The 18,525-nt window shown below is 44.3% G+C and overlaps 1 protein-coding gene across 3 annotated transcripts in view; it reads left to right on the top strand.

Annotated features, from left to right (window-relative positions):
• The window catches only part of PLXNB2 (plexin B2), a 640,303-nt gene that overhangs the window by 95,664 nt on the left and 526,114 nt on the right, over nt 1-18,525 (top strand). For 2 of the 3 annotated variants that reach the window (XM_069229655.1, XM_069229656.1), the window contains exon 2: nt 5,528-5,656. The gene's annotated coding sequence lies outside the window, so the exon portion shown is untranslated. Of the gene's footprint in view, nt 1-5,527; nt 5,657-18,525 lie in introns of those variants that run through there. The other variant, XM_069229658.1, reaches the window with a different exon arrangement.

An 18,525-nucleotide genomic window follows, 5' to 3' on the forward strand; every position in this document is an offset into this window, starting at 1 on the left:
ATTCTAGACCTTGATCGGGTACTGAAAGTACAAATTAAACTCTACAGCGCGGATTTCTCTTTTCATGCTTGTCGTCGTTCGTCCTTTATTGATGTTGGCAGACTGATTAGTTTCCTGTTGATCCTGCGCGGTTTGACTTTCCTTTTCACTCCTCTCTCTATTGTCTTGCCCTTGGTGTAGGACAGAGGAAAGTGTGTCTTGTCAAAATACATGCTTTATTTTCAAAACAGACCTCCCCATTACCACCTGTGCAAATATCAGAGGGAAGGGCAGCCGCCATCGTGTTTTTACAGTCGTGAATGCCATTTCCATAGCAACATCGGTCACTTTATGTTCTGAAAAAATAGCAAAAAAGTGATGGGGTTGCATTATTGTTTTTTTTTTTTTTTTGTTCTAGTGTTTGTCTTCTGCCGTTTCCCCTTTGAGTCCCATCATCCTCTGCCTCTCGTCCCTTCCCCTTACCCCCCAGGACAGTCTTCACTAGGTAACTTTTCGTATTTTTCTTACAGCTGGCACCATAAGCATGGATGTACATCTAGATCATGTTTGATCAACCACTGCACTGTCCTTCGCAGCCCTATATGAAGGGAGACTGTCTATAGGGCACTAACACACTCTTCATTTCAAACCAGGATCCAGATACTGACAGAGGTGGCTGCTGCACAAAATTTCCACCGGGCGAAACCAACTTTGAAGCCTCATAGATTGAAAGCAAAAGTTCAGTAATGCTGGTCTATGCGTTGCATTACATTGTGTTCTAGTGTGCAAAAATGCTGCGCATTAGAGACAAACTACCTTCATGCAGCGAAGAGACACTGGCCGAGGTTGCAATTTGCATACCCCACCACATATAGCTGCAGCTAAATAAAATGGTTTCCTGCTAGTTAGACTGGTGTAAAGTGTAGGAAAGTACCATCTTGGCATGTTACCCCCATTTTTACCTGTATGTCAGTATGTTTTTGCCTGTCTCACTGGGATCCTGCTGGTCAGGACCCCAGTGCTCATAATTTATGGCCTAATGTGTTTGTCTGTATAGTGCTTGACTGTGTCACCGAGGCTCTGTTAATCAGAACCTCAGTGCTTATGCTCTCTGCTTTTAAATTTGTCACTGTAGGCTAGTGACTTCATTTACCAATTTCAGTTGGCACACTGACCCCCCTTATAAGTCCCTAGTGTATGGTACCTAGGTACCCAGGGCATTGAGGTTCCAGGAGATCCATATGGGCTGCAGCATTTCTTTTGCCACCCATAGGGAGCTCGGACAAACCCTTGCACAGGACTGCTATTGCAGCCTGAGTGAAATAACGCAAACATTATTTCAGAGCCATTTTCACTGTACTTAAGTAACTTCTGTCACCTACATGTCTAACCTTCACTTGCTGAAAAGTTACTAAGTCCGAGGACACCCTTGCGCAAAGGTGCCCCCACATAGTTCAGGGCAATTTCCTGGGACTTTGTGAGTCCAGGGACACCCTTACACGCATGTGCCTATGTGTCAATACCTATATGCAGCTTCACAATGGTAACTCCAAATATGGTCATGTAACTTGTCTAAGATCATGGAATTGTCCCCCCATTCCAGATCTGGTATTGGGGAGCCAATTCCATGCATCCTGTGGGCTCCACAATGGACCCCCAGTATTGCCAAACGAGCTCTCTGAGGCTTGCTCTGCAGCTATAGCTGCTGCCACCTCACGGACCGGGTTCTGCCCTCCTGGGGTCTGAGCAGCTCAGTCACAGGAAGGCAGAACAAAGCATTTCCTATGAGATCAGGGTGTTACACCCTCTCCCTTTGGAAATAGGTGTTACAGGCTAGGGAGGGGTAGCCTCCCGCAGCCTCTTGAAATGCTTTGAATGGCACAGATGGTGCCCTACTTGCATAAGCCAGTCTACACCAGTTCAGGGACCCCTTGTCCCCTGCTCTGGTGCAAAACTAGACAAAGGAAAGGGGAGTGACCACTCCTCTGTCCATCACCACCCTAGGGGTGGTGCCCAGAGCTCATCCAGTGTGTCCTAGACTTCAGCCATCTTGCTTTGCAAGGTGTGGGGGCACTCTGGAGGGCTGAGTGGCCAGTGCCAGCAGGTGACATCAGAGACCCCTCCTGATAGGTCCTTACCTGATAAGGCTGTTTAGGGTCTCTCCTGTGGGTTCTCTTCAGATGCTGCTTGCAAGTTTCCTTCAGGAATCCTCTGCAACTACTACTCCATCCACTGGCCTCTGATCAACCGTAGCCGGCTCCAGGAACTGCTGTAACAGCAACAAAGTATCCACAAGGGATAGTTTTCCTCTGCAGCTCCAGCCAGCAGCTGCAACAGTTTCCATGTGTCTTCGCCCTGCACCAGAAGGACTGAAGAAATCTCCTGGGGGGGGGGGGGGATTTTAGGGGGGGGACTAAGTCACTCCCCTGCTCACGCAGGCACCTTCTAAGATGATGACCGATACACTTGGACTCCTCACAGCAACGAGCATGCTTCTAAGGACACAGAGGGTGGACCCCATCGACATAGACTGTCCTGAGGTCCTGCTGACGCAATTTGGGGGAGGTAAGACCTTGCCTTCCCTGAGAGAGACGGTACCCCTGTGTTTCTGCATCTTCTTCACCTCCTAAGGCCTCTGTGAACTATTTGCAAAATTCCATCGTGCACAGCCTGGCCCAGGTCCCCAGCACTCCATCCTGTGACGCTCAACTCGCTGAGTTGTTCTCGGGCGGCGTTTGATCTTCCTTTTGTTGTGCTGCACCAGCCACGTTTTGCCCCTTCTTGGGACTCCCGTGGGTGCTGCCTGGCATCCTGAGGGTTCTATAAAGTACTGGGAGCATCCTCTTCCTCCTCACACAGAGTTGAGGCCCCCTAGTCTTTCCTGGGTCCAGCCAGCACCATTTTGAGACAAAACGCACATTTGTCATAACTAAGGCTTGTTGGCGACTTCCAACACAAAATCATGTCTGCATCAATCTTCACATCGTGGGACAACTTCTGCATTATGCAGGAACCCACTGGCATCTTCCTATGGTGCATTCCTGCAGTCTTCATCCTACCGGGGACTCTTCTTTTGCACCCTCTTCTGGGTTGGCAGGGGCTCTTGCCCTTCCTGGAACTTCTTTCAACTTCTGGACTTGGTCCCCTTCTTTTGCAGGTCTTCAGGTTCGGGAATTCCAGCAGTTGTTGTTTGCAGACTTGGTTGGTTCTTGCAATAATTCCAATCACGAGCTGTAGTGTCTTAAAGAAACTTGCAGTACTTTACTCCTGCTTTTCTGTGCTCTGGGGTTGGGTAATTTACTTACCTTTACTGTAGTCTTGCTCTACCAGTGATTCTGTACACACTACACTTGTCTAGGGGGGAATTCGTGATTCACATTCTACTTTCTCAGTATATGGTTTGTGTTGCCCCTGGACCTATTTTCTCCCATTGGATTCTATAGCATTACCTATTGTTTGCACTGTCCTGTGACTAATTACTTGTCTAATTTTGGTGTCTATTGTATATATGGTTTATAATACTTACCTCCAGAAGGAGCATTGACTCTAAGATATTTTTGGTACTGTAACCCAAATTAACTTTATTTTTGGTAACACTGAGTATTGTCTTTGCTTGTGTATAAGTACTGTGTAACTATAAGTGGTATTGCATGAGCTTTGCATGTCTCCTAGTTCAGCCTAAGCTGCTCTGCTATAGCTACCTCTATCAGCCTAAACTGCTAGAACACTACTACTTCACAAATAAGGGATAACTGGACCTGGTAGAAGGTGTAAGTACCCAAGGTACCTACTACAAACCAGGCCAGCTGGATAGTTGTAATTAAATGGAGCAGGGTGGCGAACCTAGGTCCAGGAGGGTGAGCTCTATGCCAGAATTTGAGAGTAACTGCTGTATAAATGATTTAATTTGAGATTTAGTGTATGTAAATTTATCTGAAGTGGATATCTTTAAAATTTGGCTTACATCACTATCCTGGGCCATGCTAGATCCCCTTGAAGTAGATGAGCTGAAAGATTCTGTCTTCAGGGGGAAAGCTGTTGATTTTACTCTGCAAGGTCTTTGGATTTATAAGAAGGCTGGCATAACGCACCTTCCAGGTTTGGAGAGGGAATTAATGTCCCCCATTTTTAGTGTGTCTGAATGGGAAAGGCTTCCTCCATGGGGGGAAAAATATTTTTCCTGCAGGGAGAAAAAATGTGCATGTGTTTGAGCCAGAGGATTCTCTACTGCCCCCCCCCCCCCCCCCACACCCTTCCTTGTCTCCACCCTTCACCACACAAACCTCCCTGAGCCGAATTCTCTGCTTAGGAGAAGTCTTCATAGGAATCTGCAGGAAAAAATCACCTGACCTACGTAGACCTAAGCCTGTGCATGGTGAGGCATTCCACGTATACTCCTGGGAATGAAGTCCGTAAAGAGGAAAAGCGCTTCCAGGCAGAGGTGGACATCTCCACCCATACTTCCAAACCTGTTTTGATCCGGCCGTTGTTCTATTAATGCCACACCAGCCTTCCTTCTGTTCGGTCCCGTGAGGGTATTCACACCTTTGATGTTGGCTGCAGTTCACTTTTTGATCTCTTCCATGGATGTCCTCAGCCAAATTTCCTCTGGGGACTGTCGAACCATGCTGTGGGAACCCTTGCCTACTTACACCTATACAAAGGGGGAGTGATGGTAAGTAACAGGTACTGACTTTGCGCTCTACAACCCGATATTGCAAGGTGGCAAGCGGCTGTAAAGAGCCGCAGGAAGTGTCCTCCTCTCTTTCTCCCTTCCCCTCGTTCTCTTGCTTTCTCACGTTTTCCCTTTGTTTCTCACTTTTCCTTTCTCTTTCTACGACTCCAGTTCGGGCATCATATTGGGTTTTGAGGGGAGTTGTCAACTTGTGTCGTTTCATCTTTCTTTAATTGACTGTTCTTTCCCGTCTGTCCTAGGATGATAGACCCCCAACAAATGCAATTTAGATAAGGCACCAGACTGTCCATCAGTATGCATCCGCGGTGGTTTTGTATGTATTTTAATTGTTACCACAAATACAATGGTGGCTTCTTCGCAGTGAGTAAAAACATAGGACCAGAATACTATGTTTGTGCCTTTTCTTTTACTTTTTAGTGGATAGCTGTATTGTTTTATTGCTTTTATTTTATCCCTTTCAGTGCATGTGTGCTATTATAAATCCTTCGACTTTAATCTCGAATCCCAAACCGCTGATAAATCCCTGTAAAGGGTGAAACGTGTGAGTTTCCTTCCTCTCAGTCCTGTAGTCCCTCCTTCCTTTTCTTTGCTCTTTTTCTGGTAAAGATGGGGCTGCTGGTGAGCAGTATTGGCAGCAGCTTCAGCAAAAGTACAGCCTGTGTTTGTCACTCACCAAGAACGTCATGTTGGACATAATAGTGTTGTATTAGATTGTTATTCATGCAAAGTAATCTGCATATTTGAATTGCTAGGAAAAGGGTCAAAGATTCCTTTTTCACATTTTTTGTTGCTGTATTTGTTGTGGGTCTGGCACAAAGTGCATTAACTTAACTGAGTTAACTTTGATTGCAGGTCCCGATAGAGCTGCCTGGACTGTAGACTTGTATTTGCTTGTGGACGAACCCGTTTCCTTAAGTCTTGCCGACCGCACCTCTTCCTGAGGATCTCGGTGTACTCCGATGTTCATGAAAAAGCTCCCAGGTAATTATAGAACAAGCACAAATACCATGCTAACTGTTACCTGCTTGCCAATATACAATTGACTGTCGAAAGAAAGTCGCTGATTTGCCTGGTTTTGCTGTAATGAGATGGGGTTTGTTCTGAATAAGACTTTTTGTTTCTGGAATTGTCTTTGTTGCCCCCTGATGTGATTGTGGTCTTTTATTCATTGTGTGCTGTAGTAAGAAAAAACTGGCCAGTGTTCTAGGTCCTGACAGTTGCCTAAACGTGTTGGAGGTAACATTTTACAGGATAAAATAAATTGATAATTACACCGTACTTGTAGCATAGTCCTCGTGTGGCGAGTCTTTTGAACAGTTGCGCATACAGTAAGGGCAAAGTCCTATGCATAATTGTGGGGGGGGGGGGGTCTTCCCTCTCCCCTGAGATGCCTTTTTAAGTGCTTGATTTCTACCTTTTAAGTAGTTCCTCAGAGCACAGGACAATGTGTTAAATTAATAACCTGAAACGTAAGTCCTAACAGATTCCATCATACAGATTCCTGGGACAAGAAGGAGTAAAGTAGCCTTAGCAATGGAAGTAGGTAGCACGCGGCTTGTGTCGAGTGGGTGGCTTCAAGACCTCGTAGCTGTGAGGGAGCAGTGGGGTGGAGAGCTGTGCGGTGTTCGGGGGTGAGTCCCTTGGACCATCACAGGTGCGCAGTGACTCTTGGGGATGAAGATGGTTAAACTTGTGTTGTCTGTGTAGACCGAAAGGAATCCTGGACCTGAGTGTTGTGCCATTCTCCAGTGAATTACTGTAAATAAATGCCTATATTAATGTTCTGTAGACAAATGGTCATTGTCAAATAGATATGCACCGGTGGCATAGGTGATTAAGAATCAATTTTGTGATGTGTGAATTTGTTTATTGTTGTAAAAGATCTACAGCTGCAGTGTTTCTTAATGTTATGTTTCACGTTGTTGGAATTAACAGGCCTGTGTATACCCATAGTAAACCTTAAGCAGGTATGTTGTCGTTTATTCGGTTGAGTTGGAGGGGGGCAGGATCCAGGCTAGGAGGCTGCAGGGCCTAACAAACAATTGTGGAAGCAAATCTGGCACCAATGGGAGCCAATGGAGGTCTGCTGGCTTTTACTTCAAACAATCAACCCATTTCATAATCCAAATGCTTAAAAAACTGATGAACGTACGTCCAGCACTTATCAGTATTTATTTCGTTGCAACACATTTTAGCAGATTCCAGCAACCTACAGTTCACAAAATAATGTTCTTTACTTTCTTTATATTAGCTGTTATTTAAATAAGTGTATTTACATTGACGGCATTATTACCAAAATAGTGGCACAACATTTTAGTTTATGGCTCTGTAATTCAGATGATGTCACTGATCGCCTTCTAATCAGAAAATGACCCTTTGCAAGAGATGTCGGCTATTATGAGAAGTTCGTACTCTTAGTCAAAGGGTTCGTCTGATGTGGAAAGCACTGGTACTGCAAGATTTCACACAGTTTGGCTGTTGATGGGCAATGTGGAAACCTGCTGGACACATTCAAGTGAGGGAGCAGATGGCAAGACCTGATTGTGCTTCTAGCAGAGCATTGGTATTCATTAGAGCAGGCTGGCTGAAATCCTGCATCAGTACTGAAATGGCAACCAAGAGCCCACATCTAAGAACACATAGCGGCACCTATCCCTTGATTCAGATTTTTGTAAAATCATCTTTTATCATTTTTCTGGCGAGGAGGAGAGATTTAGAGAATAAACCGATTTGACAGAGGATTCAGAGTGGTGCGGGGATCCATGTAGGACACAAATATTTGAAGGTGTTTTGGTTGTAGTTCCACTTTTTGAGTTGGAAATTCCTATTTGAAAGCAAACCAAGAATTGCAATATGCCCATTTAGTGTGTCAACAGAATGAGTGTTGCCTCAATATTTTAAACGCAATTAAAGTTATGAATTAAAAACCAAAATATTACTACATATTTTAAATAGAATGTATACAACACAATTGGTTACAACAATATGAATGTCGTGAATATAACAATAACTTAATACCGGTAATTATTATTCATTGCTCAATCCAGTAGTAGAAGGAATATGGGAAACTAAAAAATGAAAGGGTGGTGCCCCTGCTGTTTAACTATTGAAAATATTAACAGATTTATAAATGTTGAGTTTAATTCTAATACTGTAGTGTTTTAATCTATGTCCGTGTGTAGAGGCTTCTATGGGGATGAGGGACTTTTCTTATATTTATTTCAGTTGCTCTCTAGCAAGTAGTCTCATGTTAATAATATACTGAACCCAGTCTTTCTGCATGGAGTGGATTCAGGGTTGATTTACCATGTGCCATTTATAATAATTTAAACATCTAAAGAAATGCATTTGGTTTCCTTTTGACCCACTTTCAGTCTAAGAAGCTTATGAAATATATGTGTAATGCAGTTCATCTTTTAAGGTTACAAAATTAGATATGGTTTCACACGTGGTGCTGAGTTGTCAACGTGGAGGATGTTTCATTGTTCTTGTTCTTGCATCACATACAAAGTGCACATGGAAAGCACCTCGTTTTTCAGTGAGACACCAAAGGAAAGACGAAAGATGTGTAAATGGCCACGAGGAGTGTTATTGAAAAGCACTGGGTGCACGATGAATAGTGACAGTTTTTTGTTGTGAGTGGGGAAGGAAGGTCTCAGCAACAATTCATCATGCTCCAGGAAACCCTCTTAAATTGCATTTCATCAAGTAACTTAGCAAATGAGGAAACTGGCCTATTTCCAAACCAGAATGAGACCATGTTGGCAATTGCAGATAATACACCTTGATTAGGAATTTACCTTGCACAGCAACAATATATCACTAATCAATAAATAAGTGGCACCCAAGTGATCATTGGAGAGGCTGGGGTCGTGGGGGGTTTACTTCTCTGTACGCTGCAACAGTTTCCGACTTTCCTGTGCTTCACATGTTTCTAATTTATGTTTGGCATAAACCTTTCGTTCCTGATGTAATAACTGACCGACAACCCCAGCACCTTTATGTGTAAACCAAGCAAGCAGATTAGATTTGGTGTAGACAACGTGTGCACAACATGGGTTCAGGAAGGTAGGGTGCATGCCACGTTTTATGGTTTTCCACCGAAGCTACATTTCCCTGCAGTTAGTCTAAATGGAGCTCATCCCACCAGGGATTATCCTACACTCCTCTGGCATTGACCTGTCCCTACGCTCCACCTCCCTTGACTAGACTGATGATGCAGCTCACCACTTATAAACTGCTGTCTTCCTCCTGGTGACCTTGATCCAGCTCTACTCCGAAGAATGTTAGGGGGAGTCAGTGTGTTCATTAACACATTGAATCAAGGCAGGCATGGCAAATCTATGCTCTGGAATAAATGGTGAGAGGTAAGGGGATTTGGTAATGTCCATATTGTGATTGCCAGAGAGGAACGGGAGCAAAGTTACTGTGGGAAAACCAAAAGCCTTAGATGTGGTACTTTCAGCCGACTAGGCCTTGGCAAACCAGCCATCTTGCTCGTTTGAGTCCAATACTGCACATCTGTTTCTAAGATTTTCTTGATACCCACCCTTTTTTTTTTTTTTAAACCACTGATCTGACTATCAAAAGCACGGCACAGTGGGGTAATCACACACAATGCAACGCAGTAAACTCCACCTAGCAATGCAGTGTCTAAAATGTCCACTGCACAAGTTGATGCTTTCTGTTTTGTTGACCTGGTAAGGATGTATGTCTGTTAACTCGCTTCTTTCTGATACTCGGAATAGTAGCGTGAACACACCCGTTCACATGGATTTACTGTGCAATTTCACCAAATTATACATTTCCCTTGTAGTTATTGAGCGACCATTGATGACAAACACTCGCTCGGGGTCCACCTTGAAACATTTTGTCTCGTTTTTCAATTGCTTTATCTCCTTGCAGTGTTTCTCCTTGAATATTTCACTCCACTTCCACAGCTGATGCTGCCTCCCCGCTGTGAGGTCCCCAGGGTGTACAGGCAGCAGCTGCTTTTAGTTTGCCAGCAGCAAACATGATAATATATTGTTTTGACTATTCACTTCAAGTCGCTTTTCATTTCCATCATGCCACAAACCCATGGTCCACTGCGTTCCACAACGCACCTGGATTGTGTAGTCTGCCAGTGCATTCGAATTCAAGAATTGGATGTACAAACTCTGAAATTTGTATTTACTACCGTTGACCGTACACAACATAGAATGTGTTAAACGTTGTGTACGTCTTGGGCAGTATATCATTGCAGGTGCCGCCAACTCAAGTAGTACTTCTATGCAATCATGATACAGTAAAGTAAACTGTTCATTTCTGTGCAGTGTGTTCTACTAATGAAGGGACATTAAGGGGTTTATGCAGTCCATACGCAGCTTAAAAATCACCGTTAGCTCTAGTTTGAGCATCAGATGTGTGTTATAATCAATCAATCTGTATTTCTAGAGTGCTGCTTGTCACCCAGGTGGGTATCCAGGTGCTGTGCTGCTGTGTTGGTTGAAAATCCAGGTTTTGAGCCCCTTCCTGAAGTGGATTAGGGAGGGAGAGATGCATAGGAGGCGGGCGTTCCAGGGCTTGGCAGCTAAGTAGGGGAAGAAGCGACCTCTGATGCAGCGGCATCTGGTTCATGGTATCTGCTCGAGGGATCAGTGAGCAAAGGTTTTTGGGTGGTTGGCGGAACCTCAGGCAGTGGTTCAGGTAGGTGGGTCCAAGGCTGTAGAGGGACTTGTAGGCATGAGTTAGGAGCTTGAATTGACATCCTTCCGTGATGGGAAGTCAGTGGAGGTCTCCCGTGCTGGGAGATGTGGGTCCTTTTAGGTAGATTAGGTATCAGTCTTGCAGCAGAGTACTGGGCCGGCTTGAGCCTTTTCACGAGTATGGTGTTGGTACCCACATAGTGCGTTGCCGTAATAGTCTGCTTTTGATGAGCTTGCCTCACTTTTTTTTTTTTTTTTTTTTCTTTTGCTGACTGGGAGCCACTTGAACACTTTGCGGAGGTGGCATAGGGTGTGAAAGCAGGATATGGTGACTACATTGATCTGGTGTTTCATGGAGAGTTTGCTGACCAGAATGATAATGAGGTTGCGGGTGTGATCTTTGGAAGTAGGGATTGGGCCTAGTTCTGCTGGCCACCAGGAGTTGTCCCCGATTGAGGTGTCTGCTGAAGATCAGAACTTCGGTTTTGTCTGTGTTGAGCTGCAGGCAGTAGTTCTTCATCCAGTTGGAGATGCTTTTCATGCAGTTGTGCATAGTGGTAACATACTGTTTTCAGAGGTGACTAAATATCACTAGGCACCAACTCGGAATTCTTATATTCTCTTGCAAAATATACCTCCTTCATACCACTAATGTGTTAACTTTCACCGATGTCCCACCCATTCAGTACTTTAGTAATCCAATACCCTTTCGTAGGTTATCAATGATCTACTACTTTTTCCCCAATTTCTTTTTTTTCTTCATTGAACTCAAAGACCTAGGGGGTCATTTTGACCTCGGCGGTCTTTTTGAAAGACCGCTGAGGGACCGCTGTGCTGAGGGACCGCTGTGCTGAAGACCGCCAGTGGTGGCGGTTTTCCGCTCGGCGTATTATGACTGTTGGCAGCTCTCCGTACTTTTTCGGACGGAGAGCCGCCATCAGCCATACTGGCGGGCGGCGGGGAAGTGGAGGTTGCTCCACCGCCACGTCAACAGAACACCGCCCACCGAATCACGTCCTGTGATTCGGCGTGGCGGTGTGCTGTTTTGACGGTGTGGTGTGGTGTCGGCGGAGCAGCCCCCATGGATCCCGTTCCCTCCCGGAGGATCGACGGACCAGGTAAGTCGATCATCCGTTAGGGGAGGGAGGTGGGGGCGTGTTGTGTGCGTGCATGGGGGTGTGCGTGTGTGTATGTAGAGGGGGTGTGTGAGTGCGTGTATGCTTGCGGGGTGTTGTGTTTGGGAATGAGTGTGTGTATGTCTGTGGGTATGTCTGTATGGATGTGTGCGTGTATGTTTGATTGTGGGTGTGCGTGTCTGACTCTGTGTGGATGTTGGCATGTATGTCGGTGTGTGTGCGTGTATGTGTGTTGGTGGTGCGTGTCGTGTGTGAGTGATGTCTGATGTTGGGGGGAGGGGAGGGTGGTCCTGCCACCTTCGTGGGGTGGTGGGTGTAGGGGAGGGAGTCGGGGTGGGGGAGACCCCTATCAGTGCCAGGGAAGGAATTCCCTGGCACTGATAGTGCTTACCGCCATGGATTTCATGGCGGTTCCAAACCGAATGGAATCCATGGCGGTCAGCCGGGTCCAAATACCACCAGCGGTATAGTGACGGCCACCGGGCTGGAGACCCAGGTCTCCAACCCGGCAGGCAGAACGGAGAACCGGCGAATGACCATGGCGGTAACCGCCATGGTCATAATTTAAAAAAAAAAGACCGCCAGCCTGTTGGCGGTCTTACAGCCGCTTCTCCGCCAGGGTCATAATGACCCCCCCTAGTGTCTTGTTCTAGATACACTAATCAGGGGAGACTCTACTACAGAATGAGCCTCTTTTGTCTTGTTCCTTCTCACGATTCTTGTAGACATAAGTCAATACTTATGCTATTGCCAGTTGCTTGTTGATGCTAGTGGTCTCAGAATGCACCTCCTGGCTGGAAATGACTGAACCACTCTTCCTGTGAAAGACTTTCCTCTCATATATGCACTTAAAACGTATTTCTTTCCACTTAGTAATTGTGCCTCCTCACATCCTGGCTACAAGCTTTCTTAGATGTCTGCTTCAAGGCACTGACCCCATGTCTTGTGTTAGTTTCTGCTAGCCGTTGTGAGTTCCTGTGGGAGAGATTGGGAATCCTGCAGTGTGACCTCTGGGGCATTTTGTTCCAGCTTCAGTGTGGTTCTCCCCCCAATAAATATTTACTGTGATTATTTTTTTCTTCAGATTTCTCCCAAAGCCATTGCGATTTAACTATTCATCACTTTGTTGTTTCAATATCTGAATCCTTTTGACACCAGTATTAATCCCATTAATAGGAAGCTGGAAGTTGTGCTTGGCTTCCCCCAGTAGCCTTTGTATGTATGAACACTCCAAAGCTACTACCGCCTGATCACCTGTGGTCTGAGATCGTGGCTCGAGATGCGTGGACTTAGCTTGCAGCGCTCATGTGGTGACCATTGTCTAAACTGTAGACCAGTTAAGGTTTGGAAGTTGAGCTTAACGCAGAAATCGAATGACCTTTCCTGAGAGAGAGAATTAAAGGCCATACAGTTCACTTTTTGGAAAGGAAAAAATTAAGTTTAAAAATTCTTCCAAATTACTTGAGCAATGAAACCTCACATTCACGTATTACTAGCAAATTGTTGCAAGTGAAGAATTCATCACTCCATATCATACAATTTGCAAAATCCTCTAGCGAGGATAAACTGTTGCTGCTGTTCATTATTCGGTGATGTAATTGTGCATGGTGACTTTTGGCCTCCCGGCCCCCTTGAGTCTGCTGGGCTGTTTCTTACTCCTAAAGGCAGGAAACTGCATGGATGCAAGACCGGCAGATGCAGCATGGAAGCTCCAGCAGGTGTGCCGGCTTTGTCATCATCTCAACTCTATCCCAAAGCTACTCAGAAACCTCCTGATGGTAATGGAAGTTGGAGATATCCGATATAGTGGTTGGTGGGTTGGCTCCTTGTTCTGCCTGTGAATGTGGGAAAGTATAGTATAGCAGGCGACTCAATTAAACAAGCAAAATCCGGAAGGACAGTCAAAATGGGTTTGGTAACCTGTGATTGCCCGATGCCTTCCTCACCTGAGAAGCCGATTATTCTTTTAAGCTGTCTGCCTATGGTATTTGTGTTGCAGAAACTGAGCCGAAAGGCAGGGGAATGAATGCTCTACAGAGTCTAAATCACAGTCCACAAATGATTGAAGAGGTGGCTTAGTTCTGAGGGTGAAAGTGGACATCACTGTGATGTAGTGTTTAAAGAGGAGAGTATTAAGCTTTTTTTTGTATTTTTTTTTTGTATTTATTTATTTTTATTTGGAGCCGGTAGCCCTGCTGGGTATACGGATGGTATTTTAGATCATGGATGCCTGTACGGAGAAGGCCTGCAGCCCGGTTTTTCTATTTGGTGCTTTTTCATCTCCAGTCTGATGGTGAGCTGTCTGCAGGTGTGCCCCGAGCCTCAAGTGGTGGTGATGGCTTTGTAGCTGGTTTTGAAGATGGCACTTGCTAGCAATGTGATCAAGCAGAGTTCAGTAAGGATGAGGGGTGTTGTGATAAGATTTCCTCAGGTGCTTGATGAAGCATGCTGTGGTTTCTAAGATTACCTTGGGGCCAGTGTGAAATCTGGGGAGCCTTTAAGCAGGGCATTGCCACCATCTAGTTTTGAGTGGCAGAGCTTGATTAGCAGTTCTATGGAAGCTGCTTTCTAGGATAAATGTTTTGACTTTAAGAGCGAGACATCTGTAACTAGGCAGTCTTGCTTTTCTTAGTGATCTGTTTTGTGAGGATGATGCTGGTGTATGCCAGTGTTAATCAAGCTGACCTTGTTTTGGGCAAAGCTTAGGTGTTGAATCCATCCAGGCTCATATTTTTGAGCTACGCAAAGTTTGGGCTGGCTGTTTTTTTGCATTTCTTGACAAGAAGCAGGGATTCTGTTTTTTTTGGGGTGTTAAGCTACAGGAAGGAGCTGGCGACCCAGGTCTGGATTAGGTGCAGGTTGTTTGTGGCTTTGGGTGTCTAGCATGTAGAGGGCTTTAAATAAAGTTGTATTTTCAGTGTATTGGAAATGTTTATGCTGTTACCAAGGATTTGACCTTAAAGGGTTCTTTGCAGAAGTTGAAGGCATCTAGGGACAAGATGAAACACTGTGGACACTGCAGGTGATTGGGATTTTCTAAGACCTAGATGTGTCCATGTGAACAAACCGGAGCCAGGTGGGTACGTAGGACAACCAGTAAAGGACATTGCTAGTCAATCTGGTTTTAGACTTCATGGTGTTGCTAAGGGTAGGGTGGTCACTGGTGTCAAAGGCAGCTGAGAGGTCCATCACTATCAAGAGGCCGAGGTCATCTTTATCTCTGGTCTGGGCAGTGTTGTCTATGATTTGTAGGGTATGTCTCGATCCTGCAACATGATCTAAAGCTGGGTTGGTAGTTGTGCGGGAGATGGTTGGCACTGATGTGAGTTCTTTATTGGCTGCAAAGATGGAGGACACATGAGTGGTTGACCAGTAGCTGCCAAGATCATGAGGTTTTTGTGTGGGTTTCTTCAGGAGTTGGAGAGTATTGCTTTGCGAGAGATACCATTGTCAATGCCTTCATTAGTCAAGGTAACGGTGCCAGCGCTTCTCTGAGGATGATTTTGATGAAGAACTTGGGTAAGACATCTTTAAAGGAGGTGGCTTTGAAGAAGTGGAAGATGCTGGTGAGGTCGGTGAGACACATTACTTTTAAGAAAGATTATTGTGTGGCACAACACAAAAGTTTTGTGTCTGAGAAGAAGTGGGCTTGATTTTGTTGATGAGTTGTTAGATGGTACCTTTTTTTTGTTGTTTTTTTTTTGTTTTTAATGAAGATGTTGATGTCATTGCACTTGTCTTTAGGGTGTGGGATTATAGATTAGGGCAGGGAAGTTTAAAGAATGAGATTGTCTTGAAGAGAAATCCTCTGCTGTTGCCAGCTTAATAAATGATGGAATTCTAATACTTGACTTTGTCGGATGACTTATCTTAGTGTTACGGAACAGGAGTTCAGTTGATTGAGGCCTTCTGGGATCCTGGTTTTCTTCCCAATCTGTGATTGAGGTTTTTGTTAGTGGTGTGGTCAATGGGGTGCTAGGGTCCTGAGGGTTTTGGCCTTTTCTTGTGTTTTAGTTTAAGCTTGGGTGTTCACATGGTTTTCCAGAAATGTGTTGGGAAGTTTTAGAAAGATGGTGGTGTCAGACTTTGAGGTGGCAGGGTGGGAGATGTGTTTGAGGTTTGAGTTATCATTTTAGAAATATTTGAAAGATCTGAAGGCTTGTTGATCACTTTTGAGTTGACTACTTTTGTTAGTTGGGTCATGAATAGGGTGATTGGTATGGTCAAGGGACTGGTCCAGTCCAGGGAATGGGAGGTTTGCATTGGATGATTTGATTTTGAGGGTTTGGAGTGTTTTGGTTAGCTGTTAGGTTATAGCATATTGAGTTTGCTGATGATGGTGTCACGTTACATGCTTTCACTCCTTGGAAGGTTGAAGTCAGTGAGGAGGGTAGTGGCTATGTCGGATAAATTAAGTAGTGAGAAGGTTTGAGAAGTTGATGCTTCCTTGCTTAGGGAGTAGTACAAAGAGGACTTATTGATGATGGTGTGGACGGTCTCCTGCCTTATGTTGACTGTATGTAGCCAATGAGATTAACAACATCTTGGATGTAGGTGATGAACAATGTCAAGATTGTGATAAGCATTGGTGTCAGCAATGGTTGTAGTGTGGAGTACTGCAGAGCATGCATTAGTGAACATGAGTTTTCTATTGTTTAGCACAGTAGACCAGATGATGTAAGTGAACTACCTTCAACAGCATTCTTTGACTCTGTCTTAATTTAGGCTGGATTATATATATTTTTTTTTTATCCAGCATCATGCCTCTATATACTGCTTTTTGCGGCAAAAGAAGGGATGTGTATTTATCCTCAAGCCTCACCCCTATGATGTTTTCCTTACTTTATCATCCAAATCAAGCTCCGGTTATGTTAACTTGAATTGATGATGCGTCCATATTTTGTCAAATTCATAGTTCAGGAACAGATGAGTAGCATCCGTTTTCCTGCCTATACATCTCACAATATTAGTACTTGGCAATTAGTTCACCAGCATTAAAAACTATATACATATATTTTGAGTTTTTGTCTAATCTGCGTCCATCAGTATGTGTCCTATCCGCACTCCGTACAGACCTACCCTGTCTATTCCCCTGACAGGTGATCGGTATGAACCGCGCTGGTGTACTTCGCTTTAAATAAGCAATATCAGCTTGGCGAAACGCTTGAGGAAGAGAGACAATAATAGAGAATGGGTGTCCTCCACGTTGCTTTCCTTCAAAACTATGATTACCCTTCTTCAGTCCTGATGAGGCCCTAAATTAGTAGGCCGAAACGCGTTGACTCCATTCTACTGCAAGTGCATTGGGCTTGCCAAATAAACGGACTATATTGTAAAGACTGAACAATACACTACATCTCGTCTGTGTGGAAGAAATACACAATACGTTGATATTGAAGTGCATGAAAAGCCCATTGCCTTAGTCAATTAAAGTGGATCACAAGCAAAGTTATGCAATAGTGACCACTACTCAAATTTGTAGGGTATCCATTTTGGTTGGTTTATCTTCACTGCGGGTTATTTGTGATTTATGTGAGTAATGTCTCATCCACTCTTGTAATATGTATTAAGTTTTGTTTTAGACAATCATATATCCTTTTTTACTATAAAAAATCTTTTGAAATAAATAAGTGAAAGAAATTAATTGAGGTATAACCGAATTAATGACTGTTCGTACAATTGAGATTTGAATTTGTCCCTACCTGCCATTTCCTTTCTTCTGATTAGGTTTCTTACAATGGCAGAAGGCAAGAGCAAGAAAGCTTTGTTTCCTTGAAAGCTAGATATCCAAAATATGGATTTCCCCTAAAAAAACTACCTTCCTTGCAGTAACTTTACTTTTCATCTGGCTCACCCCGGTCCCAATTTCATTGCAGCTATGTGTAATTCCCAGTGCAGAGTCTTTGGGTCCTTGGTTTATTCCAACATTGTCACTGGGTTTATGACAATTCCACTAACTCTTGAACTCCTAGTGAAAGCAAGGATGCAGTGATGGGGGAGCTATTTTTAGTTCTTGCTGTCTGTTATAGAATATAATACCACCTTTGGGTACAGAAATGAAAGCCTTGTCTTTCAGAAAATTCTTGGAATCTGTCTAAACAGCACTTTGGTCCAGTTAATGAGACTCCAGTATGTTCTTACCTCAACTAAAAGAAAGCAGAAAAAAGAGAACTGGAAGTTAAGGGTGTTTTGGTAAGGCAGTAGCGTTCCACCAATAGTGGCTGTGTTGCCAAGAAAAGGCAAGGATCCCATTGACCAAAGTACTCTAAACCAACTGAATTGAAAGCCATGTTTCCTTAACATTTTGTCAAGCAGCATTCCCACAAAAAACATTCTTAATCTGTTGATTTGTCATTCTTCGAGCAGCCTGAAATTACTCCATTTAGGACTGCAATTTCATTAAATCTAGGTATGGAGGCAGCCGTGGTTCAATTCTCATAATTAGAATTCATTACTTTTATACTGATGAAGGTTTCCCACGTGTCGCTGCCATGAAACAAAATTCTAGAATTTTGCCCGGCTCCTGTCTTTCTGAAGTGCAGCTAGAATTTAAGTTGTGCGATCCCTACTTTCCTTTGTTCAGAGGAGGATTAGGTAAGTCAGCTGCATCAGAGATGGGTCGGGATCAGGACGAAGGTCACATTACAAGCTGCGAGTTCCAGAGCTCCTCCCTTTCACTTCCCGTGGGTGTCGGTTGGTCGGAGATATGAAAAGTAGGGTTCTACCTACTTGAAGAATTAAACACATAGTAAAGTGTCACTTGTGAACACCTTTTAATCAGTGTTTGCTGCTTTTCCTTTGCATAACATAACTTAAGATCCCAAGAGCAATGGGCACCAATTGTACGCTCTTAATCCAGAACTCCTTTAGTAGACCTAGATCTGTCCTTTTTCCCCCCTCCCTTCTCCCCGACCACCTTAGAATACTGTGATCCTGCCTGTCCCTCTTAAAAATGAGCCTCGTCTTTACCACCCTTAAAGTGGTAATCATCAAGGCCACGCATAAGACGTTATAGGAACCCTCCTGA

Source organism: Pleurodeles waltl, chromosome 4_1 (assembly GCF_031143425.1).
Source record: "Pleurodeles waltl isolate 20211129_DDA chromosome 4_1, aPleWal1.hap1.20221129, whole genome shotgun sequence".
NCBI classification, from domain to species: domain Eukaryota; kingdom Metazoa; phylum Chordata; class Amphibia; order Caudata; family Salamandridae; genus Pleurodeles; species Pleurodeles waltl.